Below are 21,519 nucleotides of genomic sequence, written 5' to 3' on the forward strand. Positions count from 1 at the left end.
CTCCTTCTCCTCTCTCTCCAGGAATTGAAGAGGGAATCCTTTTGCTCAGCATTCCCACGCCTCCCACGGTCCTGGCACTGAGCCCGCGGGCTTGCCTTAGTCTCCTGGGCTGCCCTAACGCAGCACCACGTGCCAGGTGGCTTAAACAGCAGCCAGTAATTCTCCCACAGTCCTGGAGGTTCTAAGTCCCAGATTGAGGGGTCGACAGGGTTGGTTCCTCCCTAGGCCTCTCTCCTGGGCTTGTAGACACCGTCTTCTCCCTGGGTCCTAACGAGGTCATCCCTCTGTGTGTCTGTGTCCTCATCTCTAGTCCTGTTGGATCAGGGCCCATCCTAATGACCTCGTTTTACCTTAATGACCTCTTGAATGGCCCTAACTCCAAATGAACAGTCACATTCTGAGGTCCTGGGGCTTAGGGCTTCAGCATATGAGTTGGGAGTGGGGATGTAACATGACTAATGTCCACAACAGGAAAACCCATAGAGGCAGAAAGTGGGCTCCTGCTTGCCAGGGCTGGGGACGGGCAGTGTGGGGTGACTGCCAGCCAGCACAGAGTTTCTTCTGGAAGTGATGAAAATGTTCTGGAATTAGACAGCAGTTGCACAACTCCGAATATATTAAAAACCACTGAATTGTACATTTTGAAAGAGTGAATTTCATGGTATGTGAATTGTGTCTCAGTAAAGTTGTTATTAACAAAAACTGTGAGGGTAAGAGTAAAAGGAAGGGAGTTGAAAGCAGCATCAGGTGTGAACAGCCCATAATTCAGCCCATAGACTAGAGCGCGAACTCCTAGCACAACTGTATGTTGAAGATGTGTGTGAATGCTTGCTTTCCTCGCCCTTCGGCCTGGTTTTCTCTACTTTCCAATTTCATCATACATTCTCTTCCTTCCTCCCCCTCCCCACTTTTTCAAAACGTTTCTTCTAGTCCTTACCTGTGTCTACACAAAATTCCATAAACATAATGCTACAGTTCAAAGAAGTGTTCTGATGTTAGGGAGATAACTTAGGAAAATATTTGACCTTTGGGAAAGTTTTGGTTTACTTCTGAGTGAAAACCCTCCATGAAAGAGAAACTTAAATGCAGTTTTCAAATGCTCCTGAGACATTCCCAGCTGCTGCTTTGGGGAGAAGTGAAGGCAAGACAATTTCCAAGGCAAAGAAGGACCTATTGCAGACAGCAGACCCCAAGTAAAGAAAGGCACAGTGATGGTGGGTATTTGTGCAGTGTTTTGAAAATGTGGAGGTCAGGGATGCTAGCTTACCAGGCCGGCATGATCAAGTTACGAGAACTGGAGACCAGGACACTGCCTCTGCTGGGTGTGCTGCTCCGGGCTCCTTCGAAAGGGGAAGCAACTGGTGGACTGACTTGGGCTGTGGTTAAATTGGGCTCCCGTAGGTGCTATGAAGGCTCTGCAGAGCCAGGGATGCTTGTACCCTGGAGAGACCTTGCTCCAGGAGCTCAGGAGCTGGTAGGGGCAGTGACAGTGAAGCACTGGCTTGCCGTGCCCAGTGCTTGGGCAATGCTGAGCTCAGAGGGAGGAGCCCAGAATCATGCGGGAGCAAGGGAGGGAGGCAGGCGAAGAGAAGGGTTGCCCAGGAGCCTGCAGGCTGGGTCAGTGTTTTGTCAAATTGTCTTTTCCTGCTTTGCTGTCTGATCCCACTAAAGACTAGCCAGAGAAGAGATGCAGAGGTGAAAAATGGTGGACAGCCATTTTTCTCCCTTTCACTGTGACTACAATGTCTGTTTCATATCAACAGCAACATCTGTGCAGGCATCCTAATGAGTATAAATAAGGTTTTCAGAAAACTGGGTTTGTGAGGCCTCTGTCATCTGAATTTCTTTCATCATTTAAGTGTGATTTTTTACTTACTGACATTCGGTTGTTATTTAGTGGCCACCTATTATTCATATAGGGTTCTTTATGTGCTTTCTGTGTACATTTGTTTTCGTGCTCATCGTATTTCAGTGTGACTTACATATAAGATGCACCCATTCTTAGCTATTGTGGACTTTTTTAAAAAAAAAGGTTTATAGATTCACATACCAGATACCCATTTAAGTGCCTAATTCAGCAGTACTTAATACCCTAATTAATAAAAAAAATACAGTGTTGAGTATTTTCCTTTTCTCCATTTTCACTAAAGTGGACTCAGGATTGGGGGTAACTGTCAGTCCCTTGGTGTGATTCTTGGCTGCCAGTGTTTACTGGGGACGGGTGTTGGTACCTCCCTTAATAGGATATTGTTAGAGTATTTTACAAATTCTGGTTAAAAAAAATCCCACATGCGATCTCCTGTCTTCCCCCCTCTCTGAGTGTAGGCATTGTCAGCTGCAGTTGTCCAGCATCTCCAGGACTCTTTTCATTTGCAGGATGGAAACAATGTACCCTCTGAGCAACTCCTCCCTGTTTCTCCTCCCTCCAGCTCCCGGCAACCACTATTCCACTCCCTGCTTCTTTGAATTTCACAACTTGAGGTAGCTTGTGTAAGTGGAATTATTTTAAAAGCTGGTTCATGTTAAAGTGCTTAGAACAGAGCTTGGTGAGCATCCGGTCAACAGTAAGTACTTTTATTATTCTTTTTATATTACTCTTTTAAAATAAAAAAAAAGAGGCCAGACACATGGGCTTCTGTCTTTTCACAGCTTGGGATCTATGCAGACCCAGGCTTCCAGAAGCCATCCCACTTGAATTCTTACTCCCTTTTCCTGTAAAAGAAGCTCTGAAATCCTAATTGTCAAGAAAGCTTTGCCTGCTGTGCATGCCTGAGTAATGTTATTTTTGTCATTATTTGAGAGACAGGGAGGAAGCTTCCAGTCCTCTGTAAGGAAACGAAATCATTGTGCACAGATGTGGTTCTGTTTATAGAGGGAAGGAAATGGAGGTGAAGAGTGTGTGTGGCTTGCAGCCAGGCTTGCGAGTGTGCAGTGGAATAAACGTTTGCCTCCAGAGTTTTAACTGGAAATGTGTCCGAATTCTACCTTCTGTGCACACTGGCCTGAGGTCTCCCCTGCATACCTGATCGTGAAAGTCTTCGGGTGTGTTTGTGAACACGCAGCCCCCCTTATGTGAGAGTCAGCACAAACTTCTAAAGATGCGATGATGAACTCTATCAGAGAAGTCTTTCTGGTTTTGTGAAAATAACCTTGCACTCTTTAATTATATCCAAATGATCGAATCTGGCTCTGATGTCTTGTTAAAATTAATGTTAAAGGACAGTGCCCTTATATTTCACTTGTCTGGGTATAAACATCCTAGTCTTTAAAGTTGAGTATGTAGGACTACCTCTCTACTTGATTACTCTGAAAAGAGTGTGTAGCGTGAGTTTTTAAAATGGGATTAGTGGGCATACGAGGATCAGAGTGACATCCTTCAATAGATAGTGCTGGTATGAGGAATTGGTGAAACTAGAGGTGGGGAATGAGCATTTTGCGTCCTATATCATATTCCCAAGACATTTTCGAATGATTCACCCTTTGCCATCAGAATGGTTTGAAATCGATCAGCCTGAATCCACTAATGTGGGCTGCAGCACATGAATTTTAATACTAGAAGCACACAGTTGTGCTGTGTTTCAAACGAACTCTGGCCATTTGAAGTGAACAGGCATAGGCAGTCTTCTGTGATAACCTCAGTACATATCCTTTCTGTTTTTTAAAGCACCTTACAAGCTGCTGCATTACAGTCGTTATTATTGGGCCATTACAAAAAGCTATCCAATTTTAAGTGTCTTGGATAATTCTTGTTTGCCCTAGCATCAGAATTCAGGATTTTTTTTTTTTTTTTTTTTTAAGATGGAGTCTTGCTCTGTCACCAGGCTGGAGTGCAGTGGCACGATCTCGGCTCACTGCAACCTCCCCTTCCCGGGTTCAAGCGATTCTCTTGCCTCAGCCTCCTGAGTAGCTGGGACTACAGGTGCACGCCACCATGCCCAGCTAATTTATGTATTTTTTAGTAGAGACGAGGTTACACCATGTAGGCCAGGATGGTCTCGATCTCTTGACCTCATGATCTACCTGCCTTGGCCTCCCAAAGTGCTGGGATTACAGGAGTGAGCCACTGTGCCTGGCCACAATTGAGCACTTTTATCATGTAGTATTCATGTCTTATTGGCAATGCCCTGTAAAGTTAAATAAGTTACATTTGTTGTGCACAGGTAATAATTATGAGGTAATTTCCACAGAATCCAAGTGCCTCATTGACTTAGCTATAAAATTAAAACAGAGCTAATTCTGATAAGACTAGACACATGTTACTCTTAAAATGGGCTGTCTCCTGGCCACTGTTGTGCATTTAACCTCAGCAGAAGGGGAACTGGGCTGCAGAGTGAAATTACCCGGAGGTCAAATACTGCTAATTTGACTTTTATCATAGAGACATTTTCTCCTCTTGCACCAAGGCGGTGGCTTTAATCCCTCTTCCAGTGGTGAGACAAGAAGTGCAAAGCATTTACAAAAGGCTTTCTCTTATTTTGAATGTGCCGAGAAAGATTTTGAGGCCGTTAAGTTACCAATCCTTCTTTTTAAGTCTTGAAGCAATTACTGTAAGGTCAATCCACTAATTTCCTTTCAGAATTACCAAAGACCTCTCATGTGATCATTTGGTACTTGTTGCCATGTAGCCAGTATCATTGAGTGCTTTTACTGTGAGCAAAGCACAATGCGTTGGGCAGGGAGGGATCCAAAGGGATCTTGATTTTTACCTTTGAGCCATCTGTGGTCTTGAGTGATCTACGTGATCTACAAGAGCAATTAAAAGGTCCTAATATTCTTGTTTGGGCATATTGAAAAATTTGCTCTTACAGATAGATTTCCTCTCTCTACCCCCTACCCCAAGTTTTTTTTATTGTGGTAAAATACATATAACAGAATTTGCCATCATAACCATTTCCAAGTACACTGTTCAATGGCATTAAATATTCATAACATTGTGCAATCCTCACCACGATCCATCTGCAGAAGTTTTTCATCATACCAAACAGAAAACTGCCCCATTAAACACAAACTCCCTGTTCTCCCCTCCCCACAGCCCCAGCAACCACCGTTCTACTTTCTGTCTCTATGATTTTGACACTCTAGGGACCTCTTATATGTGGGATCATACGGTATTTGTCCTTTTGTGTCTGGCTTGGCACAGCGTCCTCAATTTTCGTCCATGTCATAGCATGCGTCAGAATTTCCTTCCTTTTTAAAGCTGTATAATATTCCAGTGTATGGATGGACTACACTCTGTTTATCCATTCATCTGTCAGAGGACACGTGGGTGGCTTTCACCTTTTGGCTGTTGTGGATAATGCTGCTATATGAGCATTGGCATATGTTTGCTTCTCATTGATTTAAGTTTACATAGCCATGTGTGGCTAGTGGCTGCTGTGTTGGACAGGACAACCCTAGGCTTGATAGCCCTGAGGACCTAGTTTGGGTGGGAAGGCAGGGGTGGCCTGCAGTGAGTTGTGGGCTGGGGCCTTGGTGAGAGCCAGATCTGGTTTGTGAGGCCACTCGAGGCAGGGGGAATGGTGTGGCGGGAAGTGAGGACCAAAATGAGAATTTCAGAGTTGAAAGCTTTGGAAGTAACATGATGCTCTATGACTGACCAGACTCAAACTGCACCAGCGTGCATCTGAGATCAGGTCATTGGCGTTGAGGGCCTGGTGGGGGCGCCAACTCCAGTGAGCATTATGAAATGCTCACTGCTTGGGACGTTTGCACTGTGCTTGATGTCTGGAGGTTCCATTAATGTTAAAATAGCAATTATGGGACTGGACATTAGGTTTAATGTCTGGGTTTTTCCCACCGTCTTCAAAAGCCCAGGTCTTAGTAGTAACTGTGCTGCTCTCCATTTTAATAATTTCAGCCTGGTTTATGTTGCTCAATAGCAGAAAAGCGGTTCAGATTTCCCTTGGATATCATGGGCCATGTTTGCCCAGGTGTCCTTTATTATTGGGAGCTATGACATAGTTAACACAGATTTCTCCAAGGGCATCGACTGGGAAATTAGTTTACCAAAGATAAACTTGGTAAAAGGAAAGTTTTTATGTGTGCTATCCTTAAACTAAGACACATCTGTTGAAATATTAGGACGTGTCCAGCCTCCCATCCTCTGCTGAAACTTTAGACTGTATGTCCTTCAGATATCTTCTCTTTGGTGCTTTGTTTGTGAACAGATTAGCCTCATACTTCCTCGCTTGTAAAACTGCTATCCTATCTCTTGCTCAATGCTTTTCTTGTACCGAAGGGTGAGGGGGAGGTTCCAGCTCTGTTTTCGGTATCAGTTTCCTGGGTGATGTTTGTTTGAGGGTGCCTTGTGTCCAGAGCCCCAGAGGGTGTTTCCGTTCTCTGATGAGCCTGAAGTCCGCATGCTTTGCCTTTGGTAGGGAAAGGCAGCTGGGGAAAGGTTGCATGACCCAGTGCCAGGGTGCCAGAGTGCATGTGCACCTGCCGGGGAGAAGCCCGCTGGGGCCCCTCCTCTCAGGACAAGATAAGGCCTCAGGCAGTGCAGCAGATGGAGGGCTTAGCTGTCCTTGCCAGCAAAAGCTGCTGGGAACGTGGCGCTCAGATAACAGTACGGTTGAGAAGCGGTGAGTTAGGGTTACTCTGATGGGAGATATTGAGAGGAGGGGATGACAGTCTTGATTTCTGTTCCCTTTGTGAATCTTTTGGTGGCCAAAATGAGGAAAAGGATACATTGTGTTTGGGGATGACAAGGAACATCTAGGCACATTGCATACTTGATTAAATGCACAAAGAGCTTCTTGTGACCCTTATCACAAGAGTGTGGTTCCATGAAGGTCGTAGGTACAATAGAAATTGTGTTGGTCTGAGAGTTACTCAGATTAGGGTGCATTGTGTCACCACCATTTTGCACAGCTGTGGCACCTTGTCAAGTTAACCTTTTCCTGCTTGGTTTCCTAATCGGAAGAATGAAGTTGACCATATCTCCTCCATAAAGTTGTTGTGTGAGGTCAATGAGATTACATAGGCAAAATCTTGGTGCAGGGGCACTTGGTAAAGTTTAGTTTCTGTTATAAATGTGTGGGGTATTCTGTGATGGATCCTACTCCCCTTTTCTCCTCACGGCTAAGGTCTACTTATTCTTTGGCATGGCTCAGATATCACCTTCCTCAGGCAGCCCCATTTCCCACCCATATGGCTTTGTACTACTCATCAGTGTTCTGTAAAATGCTGAGAATATTTTTTTATAGCACTTCTAGGTTGTTTTGTGATAGTCTTTTGAGATTTCTGTCTCCTCACCAAACTGTTCTTTGTGTCATGGGCAGGCCCACGCCATCCTGGTCTTTGTAGTCCTGCACCTGGCACAGAGCCTGGCACATAGCTCAAACAGGTGAAGACTGGGTTATTACGTCTTCCCCCTCCAACCCCTTCATTATCAAGTTGTGGGCAGGGCATGTCCCACCAAATGCAAACCCTACTAGACAGTACAGCTGAGACTTGGAACTAGACTAACCCAGTGACTCAGGAATGTGCCACAGAACATACTTGGCTCTAGATGGGGTCTTAAAAGACATTCATAGTTGCAGGCAGAACAGAATATCCAGAATAGGTGCAGAATAACCTGTATGTACACAGTAGGTGGTAGTTGTCATGCAGGAAGAATTTGGCACAAGAAGTGTTACAGTTTAAAATGAAGTTGTGGGCCCTATCCGCAGTGGGGACAGAGATAATAGTAACTAATCATCATCATCGTCATCACTTGCCCATTGTCAGAGGTAGCACTGAACACTTACGCACTAGCCAAGATTCAGGTTCTAGAGGGTCTAGTGTACTAGGTGGGTTACCAAGACAAAGATGCAGGCATGGGGTGCAAGTTAACAAAGGTTATACACTAGGTGGCAACTGACTCACAGCAGCAAGGCATGCAGAGCCTGGTTATTGCAGAGGATGTGGCCAGAGCCAGACAGGTGTTCTGATGCCCCTCAACTGTGTTGAAATTTGTTTGAGGCCAACCCCGTGAGCTGGCGAGGGGGAAGGCAAGCCAGAGAGAAATTGTGAACCGGAAAGGCCCACCTCTGGCGGTGGCCCTTCCATTGGAGATGAAGTCTTCCTGCCCTGTTTTTCTCTTTATAAAGTGAACCATTTCACAAGGGAAGTTAAATTAAACTGCGCTTGTTAGCATGGAGCTGGGGCAGCCGAGGGAAGTGATGCCAAAGGCAATTGTTGGTCTTTCCTTCAAATATGTGCTGACTTAGGAAGAGCAAAATGTTTTATATGAACAGTTAACAAAAGGCTGAGTCTTCCATCACAAACAAGTCTAAATTCAGTGGTTAGGTCAGGATTATATTTTCCTATAGTTTTAAATAAGATGCTTATGTATTCACTAGTGCTTTGGATGTTCTTTGGAAAAATGTCCAATTTAGTGACAAGCCCCAGGAAATGTTACTGTTAGTTGGTCCAGCATCCTATATTGTTTGTGAAATCCTCTTTTATTGTCTTTTAAAGGTTGTAAAATGCTTTTTCTGTCAATAATCAGAGAAGGATGCCGTATTCATATTACCCCAGTTTCTAACTCAACCTCTGCTTTCTAATTGAAAACAAAAGTCAGAATTCACTTTTTGTTATGAGGCGTTAAGTAGTGAACAAAGAGAGATTTCACTCACCAGGGGAAAGAAGGAGCCTGCAAATCAGACAATATAAAAACATAACCAAACCATACAAAGACACAAAAATGTTGCTTGGCAGAATTTAACTATAATTAATTGTACTAATTTAATATTGTAGACACAAATGATCATAAAGCCATATGGTATATAATCCTTTTGTTCATGAATTTCTTACTCATCGAATGTGAGGTACGTAATGTGGGAAAGCCAGTATGTTGGGCTTCATGCTACCAGGGCTAGAGTTGACCAGCTCAGCTCTGTTTCTCCAGTGACCAAAAAAAAAAAAAAAAAAAAAACCAAAAAAAAGTATATGCCTTGCACATGGAAACACTGGATGGTTAGATTGGATTTAGCCAACAACAAACAGCAGAAATGGGTTCTGGCTAACTGAAGCTCACAGGGTTTATTAGAGTTGTTGGAGCCCGTGGGAACTGATGGAGGGCAGGGCGGCTGTCATGCAGGAGCAGCAGGAACCAAGGAAGCTTTGCAGAGATGAGAAACAAAAAACAGGGAACGCAGCAACATTCGCTATGGCAGGAACGACTGCCACTGGTGGCCTGGACACCGTCACAGCTGCAGAAGATAGTTAAGACACATTTCTGTTCTAGTGTTGGTAGTTCAGGATTCAAAGTATGTGTGAAAGTGAGTGTGTGTGCATAGGCATAGTAAGCTAATTGGTTGAGTTGGGGTCCATGTGCCCACCTCCAGGTTGGACCAGGGGACAAGCCATGCAGCCTTTTGGTCACCCCTCACTTGGCAGTATTCCCACCAGGAATGACCCTCGCTAGGATTCAAGGGGCCTGGAGTCACTACTTACTAATTTTCTTAAAGTTGACAACCATCACAAACTTCATGGTCTGGGAAAATGTGAATTAATTGCCTGATCCACCTCCATATCTTTTTCTTTTTTCTTTCTTTTCTTTCTTTCTTTCTTTTTTTTTTTTTTTTTTTAACAAAAATCTGTATATTCATAAACTGTCTCTTCCTCTGCTGTGGTTTTGCAGTAGCATTTTCAGGTAAGGAAGCAGCAAGAGAGTTTAGGGTCCAGTTTTGTCATTGCCATTGTTGTAGCGATTTACAAGTGGTTACTGGTAGTATGAACTTTTGCCTAGTTAAATTTTGGAAACTTGCCTGTAATTGCATTTGATGGATGATAAAAATTGATAAATGACTTGATAAGTGATAAAAATTCTACGGAAGAATTTTCCACGGACTGGCTTCTGGCTTTGATCCTTTCCAACTGTGCTTCTCCTACCCTCAGGCTGCCCCTATCATGCTGTGCTTGTCTGGCCCCACTCACCCTGTCCTGACACTGGATGATTTATTTCCAAATGAATTGCTCCTGGAAGCCATTCCAACACCATTACCGCCGGCAGCAACACAGCTGTCTTGGATACTCCTGGACCGTATAGATAGATGTAACCACAGCATTTCGGTAGCTCCACTTCCCCAGCATTTTCTTTTAGAATGGGGGCATCAGAGTTGAAGGAGGAGGGGCCACCATGTTAACTGTGGGTAGTGTGTCTTGTCTTTGGAAATTTTCGTCATGATCTGAGCTTGTGAACACGCTGCCTTGGCCCCTCCTCGCGCTTGGAAGAGACTGGAGCAGGAGCGGGCAGCGTTGCATTCGCAGCATGGTAACTTCTCTCAGTGCTATTTGTAAGGCAGAATGGGAAAGGAAACTGCCCAGAGGGAAACTGGGACCCTGTTAGGTAGGGCTCACAAGAGGTGGTTAAAACATAAGCATCCGCTGCACCAGACTGTATTCTCCACGACTGTATATTTTTTGTTGTTCACAAGAGCCCCGAATTGCAATGAGTGCGATTTCCCCGGACGCTGCAGTGTATGGAGAAGCTGTCACTTGTCACATGACAGCTCAGTCATTCGATCCCTGGGTGCTGCAGAGAGGGAAGAATTGCCTCGCAGTGGGAGTGAGTGCCAGCCCGTGGCCTGTCCCCTGCCACGTGTCACCATACCGAACGTTTGTGTTTGCTCTGTGTGTTTTCAAAACACCTTCATGTCACCTGCCCTGGACTCATCCCTGTGAGCGAGGAAGGGTGGGCGTTACCATCCCTCCGGACCAACAAGGAGAGAACAGCTTGAGACGCACGGTGGGCTTCCCATGGCAGCAGAGGCATAGAAAGTGGGGGCATGGGATGCGAATCCATGTGCGCGGATTCTGGCCGCCTGTGCCTGCCGATCACCCTCAGTGCCTCCCTGGATTTGATTTTGTGGCTCTTCTGGGTGTGCATGTGAGTGTGTTGTGGGTAAGTCTGTTGTCGAGGGGAAGGAACGGGAAATCAGCCGGCCAGGAATCTCTGTGGGGAGGTCGGCCTGAGTTGGCCATGTCCAAGCTCTGCGTGTGTCTCACTTTTCAGAGTAGCAGGAAGGCCGGGTGACTTTGAAATCAGATGGGTATTTTCCTGATTCCAAGAGACTTGGCTCCTTCCCCCGCCCCTCCTTCTCCCTCCTCCCCCCTCCTCCCTCTTGCTGGCTCACAAACTGAGTGGGGCATCCCAGCCCACCTGTGAGAGGCCAGGAGAAAGAGGAGGCAGAGCTGTGAGAGTGTGGCCCTTTGTCTTGGGGGTATGCAGGTGACCGCTCCTGCCCCTTGATGGCTCTCCTGTGTTGGGTATAAGGGATGTTGTCCAAACCATGTATGGGACTCTCTGTTGACAATTGTTTTTAAATTGCCGATTTGATTGAGCTTCTCTAAAGTCTTCTTTGTGCCAAGTATCGGGACAGGTGACAGAAAATTCGACACAAATCAAAAATTCCAGTATCAAAAATGACACCAATGTACCCTTGCCCCTTAACACAGCCAAGACACAGGGGTGAAGGATTACTCTCCACATACGGAGCAGGCCACCACCCTTGAGAGACAGTAGCCGAACACAGAACATTCTCTGCAGATGTCACTGAGGCTTAAACTCATTATGTTTTAAAAGGATTATCTGCTATTCTTAAGAAAACAAAAAACAATCACAGATCTCCCTGCCCTCCCCACCCCTGCCCCCACTTAGATCCTGGTAGGGTCTGGCAGGGGGAGTTTTGCAAGGAGTTGGGGCAAATTACTCCAACAGATACTTTCACCCAGCATCCCAAGAAATGTGTATAAATGCTGTTGTGAATTAATTAAAAGTATTCCAAGCTCCTACTAATTATTATGTGTTTGCTCAAGTCAAGATCAGGAGAAATACAGGCATTACTATCCCATGGGGTCTGTGAAACTCTGGTGAGGTGTCTAGTTGAAGAGCCGGGGACCCCATGGTGTCTGGAAAGCGGGCTGCACTGGAGATTCTGGCTGTTTTCAGCTTGATGCGTGCAGGGTTCCCTGGAGAATGCCAGGCCCGCCCGAGTGTGCAGAGGTGAGGGATCCTCATGCCTGCCCAGCACGTACGTGGCTGGGAGACTCCAGACAGACATGCAAAAGTGTGCTGTTAACTAGACAGCATGGCACAAATGCAAAGCGAGTAGCATTTTCTTTTTTTCTTAAACGACATTAAACATTTATTTCAGTATTTATTTTGCTTATTTTAATATTTTACTCAATATTTATTTATTTTTATTTTTTTGAGACGGAGTTTCGCTCTTGTCGCACAGGCTGGAGTACAATGGTGCGATCTCTGCTCGCTGCAACCTCTGCCTCCTGAGTTCAAGCGATTCTCCTGCCTCAGCCTCCCGAGTAGCTGGGATTACAGGCATGCATCACCACCCCCAGCTAATTTTTTTGTAATTTTTTGTAGAGATAGGGTTTCTCCATGTTTTTGTAGAGACAGGGTTTCTCCATGTTGGTCAGGCTGGTCTCAAACTCCTGACCTCAGGTGATCCGCCTGCCTTGACCTCCCAAAGTGCTGGGATTACAGGCGTGAGCCACTGTAACTGGCCTCAATATTTATTTCAATACAGAAACTGACTTAATTGTGTATTTTGTTGAAGGCAAGTAGTAGCAAAGTGGGACTGGTGTGAGGCAGTAGAATAAGTTAGTTAAATCCAAGGTTTATGTAGTTATTTTCCCCTTAATTTTTTTTTTTTTTTTTTTTGAGATGGAGTCTCGCCCTCTTGGCCGAGGCTGCAGTGCAGTGGCAGGATGTCAGCTCACTGCAACCTCTGCTTCCCGGGTTCAATCGATTCTCCTGCTTCAGCCTCCTTAGTAGCTGGGATTACAGGTGCCTGCCACCACGCCAGGCTAATTTTTGTATTTTTAGTAGAGACGCGGTTTTGCCATGTTGGCCAGGCTGATCACCCCATTTTTATAGTTTGAAAAATTTCGAACCCTGGCTGGGTGTGGTGGCTCATGCCTATAATCCCAGCACTTTGGGGGACTGAGGCAGAAGGATCATTTGAAGCCAGGAGTTCGAGACCAGCCTGGACAAATAGCAAAATCCCATCTCTGCAAAAAATAAAAAAATGAAAAATTAGGTGTGGTGGTGCACATCTGTAGTCCTACTACTTGAGAGGCTGAGGTGGGAGGATCGTTTGAGCCCAAGAGTTCAAGGCTTGTAAACCTTGATTGTGCCACTGCGCTCCATCCTGGGTGACAAGGTGAGAGCCTGTCTCAAGAAAAAAAAAAAAAAAATTCAAACCCTCAGAAAAGCTGAAAGAATAGATTCATGGATCGTTAAACGTTTTTCCCAAATGTACCTTTTCTCTTATTACTCTGAGGTTTCTCCCTTTCCCCCCTCACTTTCCTCTTCTCCTTCCTTTCACTCCATGGATACATAGGACATTCTCTTACAAAACCATGGTACTTACATTCTTGGGGTTGTCACACCTCATAATTAAACATATGATGTTTTTATTAAGTATGCTGTCACATGTAAATTTCTCCAGTTGTTTGCTCCAAGTTGTACTCATGGATAGTGTATTGTGTTTGATTTTACGTCTCTTTAGTCTCCTGTATTCTAGAGGAGTCCCCCAACCTTCTATGATATAGGAGTTTGAGGATTTGTCTGTTTCCCAATGTGATTAGAGTGATGTTGAACAGTTTTGGCACGAACGCTGCACAGCTGATGATTATACTTCCCATTGCATTCCCTCAGGAGCTCGGAATCTCATTCTCAATCCTTGATGAAGGTGTATCCACCAGATGGCTCCCTGTTGAAGCTCCGTTCTCTCTGTAACCAATGAGTAATCTGTGTTATGATACAGTGAGATGGTATGATTATTCTGTTCCTCACGATGGTTTTCCTTTGGTGGTTTTAGTATCCATTGATTACCATAAATTAATTAGTCCAGCTTTGGCAAACTATGGCTTGCCGCGGTGGCTCACGCCTGTAATGCCAGCACTTTAGGAGGCCGAGGCGGGCGGATCAGAAGGTCAGGAGATTGAGACCATCTTGGCTAACACAGTGAAACCTCATCTCTACTAAAAGTACAAAAAATTAGCCGGGCGTGGTGGCAGGTGCCTGTAGTCCCAGCTACTCAGGAGGCTGAGGCAGGAGAGTAGCATGAACCTGGGAGGTGGAACTTGCAGTGAGCCGAGATCGTGCCACTGCACTCTAGCCTGGGTGACCGAGCAAGACCCCGTCTCAAAAAAAAAAAAAAAGGAAACTTCACCAAGTCTGTTCACTTATGTGTTGTCTGTTAACAGTTGCTTTTGCACTACAGCAGCAGAATTGAGTTGGGACAGAGACCAGATAGCCAAAAATAATTACTATTTAACTGAATCCTGATCTAGTACATTTTTGGTCAAAAAATGATGCATTTCTAATTCTTCTATTTTTCATTTATTAGTTGGCATTCTTAAAGAAGAGCTTTCTGTTTTGACCTTTAAAAATCACTATGGACTCATTTATTCTTAATGTTTAAAAATGTGTCATACATTGTTGTCATTACATTATTCTCTTAGATGCACAGTGTTGCCCTAAATTTGTTCAATGGGAACCCCTTCAGGATGGGCACTGTGTTCTTCTGTCATGCCCCCTTCAGGATGGGGCCTGGGTTCTTTTGTTATGCTCCTATAAGGCCCTTTAATCTATGTATGTCCTTTCATTTTTTTGTTTTTGTTTTTGTTTTTGTTTTGAGACAGGGTCTCACTCTGTCACCCAGGCTGGAGTGCAATGGCGCGATCTTGACTCACTGCACCCTCCACCTCCTGGGTTCAAGCGATTCTCCTGCCTCAGCCTCCCAAGTAGCTGGGACTACAGATGTATGCCAGCACACCCAGCTAATTTTTGTATTTTTGGTAGAGATGGGGTTTTACCACATTGGCCAGGCTGGTCTCAAACTCCTGACCTCAAGTGATCCACCCGTCTTGGCCTCCCAAAGTGCTGGGATTATGAGCGTGAGCCGCAGCGCCCAGCCTCATATCTGTGTCCTTTCTTTCTGGGCCTGGAAGAGGTTTCAGGTTCCCAGTGGAAATTCCCTGCCCCTCACCTTGAATCAGCCTTTGGCCAAAGAGCCTTGGAGAATGATACTTAATATTTAAAAACCAGGAACTGAGAACTGAGTGTGCTCATTGCTATGGGGATATCATTGCTCCTGGGCTCCTGGGGTGCAGAGCCCCAGGGAAATAGATGTTTCTATGTATGCTTTCACACTGTCCCTCCCTCTCAAGCCCAGCTCCACAGGATGCCTCCTCACCTTCCTCTTGCCATCTAGTATCACGCTTCCGTAGTGAGAATCTGCTGCCTGCAGCAACAACATATTGACACATCCATTCTCTTCTATAAGACACAAAAAAAGGTTTCAGAAATGTTTACATTTATGCTGCCACCACCACTGCTACCAAAACAATGAAATAAAGTTCAAGATTCCTTGAAATTCTCTTGTCCTTAGGATGTATCTCACTGTGGGTGTACAGACAGTATGCAAAAGTTACTTAATTTTTCTCTGATGTTTGTATTACCAATTTGATACATAAGTTAAATTATTCATGTTTATTGAATTTTAAGATACGCATATTTTATTCTCTTTGAGTTAAGTATTTTTCAAATATAGAAAACATTTACATGGTCCAAAGTCAAAACTCCATTAATAGGTTTGCTCGGAGTTCTCAGCTCCCATCCTTATCCCACTACCCCGTTTTCACTCACCTCTTCAGTTCATTGCCCTTATTTTTTGCTTTATCTTTTTTTGTTTCTTTTTGCATCTACTTAGAGCTTTTAAGCCGCCCATTTAAAGGTCTAATGCTACGTCTTACATGTATACCAGCAAAAATGTCACCTTTTTCAGTAGACTTTTGTGACCAAAACCTTATTATCAAAACGTGAAAGTTGAGACCGTCTAGGGATTTTCATCACGGTGGTTAGACAGTGTGTGGAATTGAAATGTGTACAGCATTTGTACATGCAGGTCAGTTATTGAGAGAACTGATGCGAAACCATGACGACTGCCAATAAAATGTACTTTACCAAATATCTGCTCAAAATGCCCATGTCTCCTTAATGTCAATACCTAACACATGGGTGCATCCAGTTTTAGTCTCAAATGTTTTAAGATGTATTAAGCTTAGTTTGTAGGGGTTTCGTGTTTTTGGAATTAGAAGGGTTTCTCTAGTGATGTGCTGAGAAGAGATAAACCTGGGACCTTTTGTGTTTTCTTGATATTCACGTTCATGTTGTGTGCAACACAGGAATTGTCAGGAACCTGCAATGCAGTCTTTCTTGATTTAAAATCTTGCAAAATGTGGAATAAAAAGTAAAGCGCAAAGTTTAAGTGGTGAGCGTTATAATTCATGTGAACAATATGATGCTTTTTCTCATGCTTACTTGAAGACGGCAACTGGCCCTTGAGTTCAGTCTCTTAGTGCAGACAGCCTCCAAAGAAAGTGCATTGCACTAAGGAAGCCCTTTTCATCTCACAAAGGGCAAAGTCTGGATTGCCCCTCCTTTCTCTGTTGTCTTTGCCTGTTGCTCCCTGGACCCCAGCCAGTCTCCCCAGGCCTGGAGGTGGGTCAGCTGGGTCTGTGGCCAGGAGGTGGGGGTCCACATCCACTGTGCTCCTCAGCGGCAGGTTCTGCAAACAGCAGCCCTGGGTCAGACTCCACCTTCAGCCTGAGTGAGGCCATCCAGCTAGGAATGGCTTTGACATTTTAAATGGCCAGGGTGAAAAAACCAAAAGAGGATTATGTCATAACACATGAAAATGATATAAAATGAAAGTTTCAACTGTCATACATTTTGATTTTTGTCAGAGTTTCAGAGAGATTTATTTTCTCTTTTTATTAAATGTCACTACATAATATACTTGATTTTGCCTTCTACTCACTGAAGCTAAAGTATTTACTGTCTGGCCCTTTCCAGAAAGAGTCTGCCGACGCCCCCTCCCACCCGTGGAATGAGAGCTTCCAAACCGATGCAGAAGACTGCGTCCCAAGCGGTTGTAAAAGCCACTCACTTTCTTAGGTTTAACGACTCAAAAGAAAGGGCGCTTGTTCCCTCCCTTCCTTCCCGGGCAGGCCTCTTTGTGGAATGGAGTTTCGTTATACAGAAAGTTGTTCTCGCTGTGCAGAATTCTGCGATGCCTTCACTTGATGGCTGTTTCTTTGGGGATGGGAGGGCTGGGGGTCACGATCTGATCTGACATGAATGGTTCAGAGTCTGGACTTGGTAGCTCAGAGCAGTTCACTGATTTAGGATCTCTGGAGGAAAAGAGTACTGAGTCGCTGGCGCCTTCTGCTCAGCTCCTGACAGCAGTGTAAAGGATGCTTTCATGACACCCAGCCTTCAGCCCAGGAGGGTGGTGGCAGATCAGACAGCTCTGGAAATGCAGGGTACAATGCGCAGAGGGGGTACACCACAACAGCAGTCACTCGGTGCCCGCCTGGAGCACTGCTCTCATTTCCAGAGTCCCTGTATTTCTGATCTTGGCTGCTTTAAAAAGGAGGTGTGGGCCTGGGATCCCAGAAATACTCCTGTGATTCTGCACCACGGCTTTACCTTAATTGGGGGTGTAGGGGGTGGGGAGAAAGAGGCAGACAGACAAAAGCAGGGAAATCTTTCTTGGAGTCATAGTTAAAAGGATAAAACAAGAGCTTTAATGTAGCCTCTGTTTCCAGCAGTCCATTTTATTGTTTGTCCACAAGCTGAATGAAAATAAACAGTCATTCAAAAATGATATTTATGTAACCTACAAAAATCTCAATCAACCAAGGAAAAGATGTAATGGGGCTTGATACAATATAGGGCTGTCTCCGGAGTTCCCTCCCTTAATTACAGGCCTTTGGTGTAAAGCTCCCAAAAGAAAGCAACTTTGATTTTTATTAGACTCTTCAAAATCATCTCGGTAAAATATTGACCTTTTTTTGTGTGTGGAAAGATGACTTCCACAGAATTCTCTTGTAAGAGTGTACATTTTGGTCGTTTTTATGGAGTGTAGGGAAAAAATGTGATGTGCCCTTTGTTACATTTTTAAGACCTTCCAAAGAAGATAGTTCTGATTGTAACTCGTTATAATCTGGGAAAGTAGATTGTTCTGGTTTCAAGGACTGCTTATGCTTTAAATAATCGCAGGCTGCTCTCAGACTTGGGAACTTTTGGTAGATTACAGCAGTGGTTCTCAACCAGGGCAGTTGTGTTCCTTGGGGGACATTTGGCAGTGTCTGGAGACATTTTTGGTTGTCACGTTTTGGGGAAGTGGGTGGTGCTCCTGGCATCTAGTGGGTAGAGGCCCAGGATGCTACCAAACATCCTACAGTGTGCAGGACAGCCCCTGCAACCAAGAATGATTTAGCCCCAGATGTTCACAGTGCCAGAGGTGGAGGAACTGCCTTGGGGGATGTGTAGGAGCCTTACTTTATGGGGTTTTAATGCAAAATGTATGTATAGACACATACATACATACACGCGTAGATGACTCTGCTCAGCGCACACATGAAGTATGCAGTGCACCTGTCCCCTGGGATCTGGTTATACGATGGGTGTCCAGCCTGTGCCCAGGGGATCGGTTTCCTTTGTGCTGCTGCAGTACCTTGTCAGCATGGGGAGGGGGAGGCCAGTTATGAGGAGGCCCTTTTGGGGTAGAGTGGAGGAATGGTGCCGCTGGTCAAGGCCTCTCATGGGGTAGTGTTCTTTGTACAGTGCTAGGTGAGGCGGTGAGCACATTCCCATGCATTCTTCACGGTGGTGGTGACGCTGATGTTAAGATCAAGGGGCCTCTCTTGTTCTGCTGAAGGTTCCAAGTAGAGTAGGTTTTCTATTTTCAAAATGTAGTTCACGGTGTCCCAATTTTTAGTGCAGCGTATTTCAAACAAATGTCCTTTTGCACATATAAATGGCTTCTGTTGCGAGGTCCGCCTCAGCTTCCCGGTGTGGAGTCAGTGAGGGGTAAAGCAGAGAGGCTCTCAGGCTGATATATACTCCCTGTGAAGATCGGGGAAGAACTGTGTTGGCCCATGGCTGTTTGGGGAAACACTTGCGTTCCAAGGTATTTGTGGAGAAGATATGCGATGTTTTCCATGTTGGGCTTCAGATGTGAAGTTTAAGGAAGGCGAATGGAGTCCTGGTGCACCTCTCATAAGCACACGCATGACAGCCGCTCTGCCGGCTCCAGAGTCGTCCAGAGCATCGAGCATAGTTTCTCCCCGGGAGACTCTCCAATCTGGTCAGATAGGGAGGCTGCGAGTGACCCCCACTGCAGGGGGCAGAGCTGGTGCAGGTGGTGCTGAGCTGACCGGGAAAAGAAGGGCCTGCAGGACCGGCTGCAAAGCCTTTAGGGGAGGGAGGAGGTGAGGAGTTTGGTTTCCTAAACAGGTGGGCCGAGAGAGGCCAGGTTCGTCCCTGTGCAGTGAGGGGGCACTGGAAGGAGGGAGTCCCAGATGGGCCACCCTTTGGGGCTATAAGTCTGGTGGTTATATTTCTCTTGCCTTCAAAATAACATTTCTAGTTTGGGTGTTTGGGGATGACAAGGTTGGGGTGTTTGGGGATTGAGGTGGCCGCGTAGGCATTGAGGAAGACAACTGGTGTTTCGTTTGGTCAAAGGGGAGTGGTGTGGAACTCAGATCCTAGCTCTGACCCTGTGTGGTCTTGGGCGATCATCCACCGTCAGTCTATTTATTTGTGACTTGGGGATAACAGTACATGTGAGCATGAAATAAGATAAGAGTATAAATTGCATCAATGTTTGTGTGTCAAGGTTGCCTGAGGAGGAGTTGGCCGGGCTTGCACTGACGCCTGCTTCTTTGTATCACTCCACCCTAAACCATGTCACTTCCAAGGCAGAGTCTAAAGCCTGTCCTCTCACAATCGTCTACAGATGAGTAGGAGGCCGTAGACCTTGTGAGTACAGAGTCCTAAAAGAAGGCAGACATGTGTGAATCTGCCCAAAGTAAAGAAAGGGTGCTACTACTGGTCAAAATAGTTGCAAGAATGCTGGCTTTTACAACTCCTGTTTCTGCTGCTATCACCTGGTGCTTGTGTCTTGTTTCCTGGGCTCCAAATCATTTTCACATTTCTCAAAATGGTCCTTGGTAGCTGTGGTAGATGGAATAATGGCCCTCAAGGTGTATCTCCATCCTAATCCTGGAACCTGTGAATAGGTAATTCTACATAGCAAAATGGACTTTGTGGATGTGATTTAAGGATTTCAAGGCCAGGTGCAGGGGCTCATGTAATCCCAGCACTGGAGGAGGCTGAGGTGGAAGGGTTATTTGAGCCCAGGAGTTCAAGGCCAGCCTGGGCAACAGAGAGAGACCCTGTCTCTAGAAAAAATTTAAAAATTAGCTGGGCATGATGGCACGCGCCTGTAGTCCCAGCTACTCAGGATGCTGAGGTGGGAGGATTAGTTAAGTCCGGGAGGTTTAGGCTGTAGTGAGCCATGTTTGTGCCACTGCACTCCAGCCTGGGCAACAGAGCAAGACACTGTCTCAAAAAAACAAAGACAAAAGGATATCGAGATGAGGTTGGGGAGGCTGTCTGGGTGGGCCCAGAGCAATCGCAGAGGTGCTTCTGAGTGGAATAGGGAAGCTGGGGGAACAGAATCCCAGAGGAGATAGGAGGATGGGCACAGAGGCCCCAGTGATGTGGGCCCACGAGCCAAGGGTTGCTGGTGGCCTCTAGAAGCTGGACAAGGCAAGGAATCGGATTCTCCCCTGAAGCCCTTAAAAAAGGACACAGCCCTGTGAACCATTTTAGACACTGCACATCCAGAACCTAAGAGAGCGTATCTATGTTGCTTATGGTAGCCAAGCTGGAGATTCTCTGTGACAGCAGCAACAGGAAACGCAGACAGTGGGTGAGCACCAGATGGTAGACTCGAGTTTAATACGGTGGAGCAAGGAGGGTCAGCTAATCACTGGCAGAAGATCAGGGCCTGGGACTTTTGCTAACTGTTTCTATAGATTCCTCCTTCCTCTTGTAATGAGAAAGGACAGCCTCGTGGTGAAATTTGTTAGCAGTTTATCATTTTTATTGATCTGATTCGACTAGTGTAGATTTATGCTAAGCATAAATGACCAAAGTTGACTGTGGTTTTTTTGAAGAACATTGGAAAATAAACCTATAAAATTCTGTTTTTATAATAATGGTTCAGTCCAAAATAAAGGAATATATTCATAGAAATTAGCTAAAATTATAGAGGATAAGTTACATACATCTTCTTCTTAAAGGTGCTGGTACTAACACTGGAAGAAGCTGTACAACCGGGCAGGTTGTTTTTTGTTTTTTTGTTTTTGTTTTGAGACTAGGTATCACTGTCACCTCAACCTCCCCAAGCTCAGGAGATCCTCCCACCTCAGCCTCCTGAGTAGCTGCTACTACATGTGTGCACCTCCACACCCGGCTAATTTTTGTATTTCTTGTAGAGATGGAGTTTCACCATGTTGTCCATGGGTGAAGAGCCCAGGTCTTCAGCTCCTGGACTCAAGCGATCCAGATGCCTTGGCCTCCCAAAGTGCTGGGATTACGGGCATGAGCTACGGTGCCCGGTCTCAGTTTTTAAAAATATATTTTACCATCAC

General features: G+C 45.3%; 1 protein-coding gene across 16 annotated transcripts in view; it reads left to right on the forward strand.

Moving 5' to 3' along the window:
- Window positions 1–21,519, forward strand: part of TBL1X (transducin beta like 1 X-linked) — a 257,751-nt gene that overhangs the window by 68,776 nt on the left and 167,456 nt on the right. For 2 of the 16 annotated variants that reach the window (XM_045383224.3, XM_045383229.3), the window contains exon 1: window positions 2,445–2,564. The exons of the other annotated variants lie outside the window; for them this stretch is intronic. The gene's annotated coding sequence lies outside the window, so the exon portion shown is untranslated. Of the gene's footprint in view, window positions 1–2,444; window positions 2,565–21,519 lie in introns of those variants that run through there. 16 annotated transcript variants of the gene reach the window in all.

This window comes from Macaca fascicularis, chromosome X (genome assembly GCF_037993035.2).
Source record: "Macaca fascicularis isolate 582-1 chromosome X, T2T-MFA8v1.1".
In the NCBI taxonomy this organism is placed as follows: domain Eukaryota; kingdom Metazoa; phylum Chordata; class Mammalia; order Primates; family Cercopithecidae; genus Macaca; species Macaca fascicularis.